The following is a 1283-nucleotide window of genomic DNA, read 5'->3' on the forward strand; positions in this document are numbered from 1 at the left end:
AGAATTCCTAGATGTATAGTAGAGCTGACAAGAGGCAAGGTGCTAGTCGCTGCTTGGTCACAGCCAGCTACCCAGAGGGACCGAGTAGTTGAACCTGTGGGCTCGGGACCATAGTTGTCGGGGACATCAAGCTCAATTGGCATAATGTACTACACAAAACATTGTTCCACCTCCTACTTTGGCGAGTAGCAACTGGGATCTTAAAAGCTAACAAGCTGCCATCTGGATGCAACGATGGGTCTCTCCTCATCCAGAGCAAAGAATGAAGAAAACCAAAATTCATGGAAACAATTAGTCCTAGCGACTGGTACACTATCCGATCTGCAGCCTATTTGACTATGAGACCAGAAGAACTAGATGGTGCCCGGCTACCACTGTCATCCATTTGAAAGAGGATCTATGTAGGAGATCCTTGATAGAACAATGTGGAACAAAACTCAAAATCATTTGGAGAAAAAAAAAGGGGGAGGGGGACCAAGTTTGCTGGTCTGATAGAGCCTGGTGGAACCACTGAGACTATGGCCCCTAGCTACCCTTCAGATCTGGAACTGAACCCACACCTGTGGATTCCAGCCAAACAAAAGACAGGCATATGAGTTGAACATTTACCTCAAGTAGATACACTCCTTGGAGAGAACAATCATGGGAGAAAGAAGGGCTGCGTATGCACAGAGAGCTCAGGGAGCAGGAGTGCATGGAGGGATGGACACAGGGAAGAGGTAACTATGGGGTGGAAGTGGGAGGGGAGCTGTTGCATTGTGGTAAACTGTGGTCAACATCATGAAATAAAGTATATATGAACCGCTGTGTAGAAAGTAAATTTGCTCTGTAAACCTTCACCCAAATCACAATTAAAAAAAAGAAAATCTATGAGTCAAATCCTTGAGAAGGCAAAAAGAGGTGGGACCCAGTGACCAATGCCTTAGACCAGTGGTCAGCCTTAGACTGGACCATAATGTTTCTACCATCCTAGCAGGACTAGGATGCTGATGGGTGCTGAGATTGGTGGTAGGTACAACTATGTTCTCTGTTGCAGTGCAGTGAATTTTGCTTAATATGGCCCTTTTAGCCATCATCCTCTATTTTGTGATGTATTATACATCCTAGTCTCCATGATGTTTACTTGTGTTTTATTGACTATGCAAAGGCATTTGATTGTGTGGATCATGACAAATTATGGATAACATTGAGAAGAATGGGAATTCCCGAACACTTGATTGTACTCATGAGGAACCTGTACCTTGACCAGGAGGCTGTCGTTCGAACGGAACAAGGGGACACTA

The sequence above is a fragment of the Orycteropus afer genome, unplaced genomic scaffold, assembly GCF_000298275.1.
Source record: "Orycteropus afer afer isolate SDZICR_OR568_19922 unplaced genomic scaffold, OryAfe1.0 scaffold00346, whole genome shotgun sequence".
Taxonomy (NCBI): Eukaryota; Metazoa; Chordata; class Mammalia; order Tubulidentata; family Orycteropodidae; genus Orycteropus; species Orycteropus afer.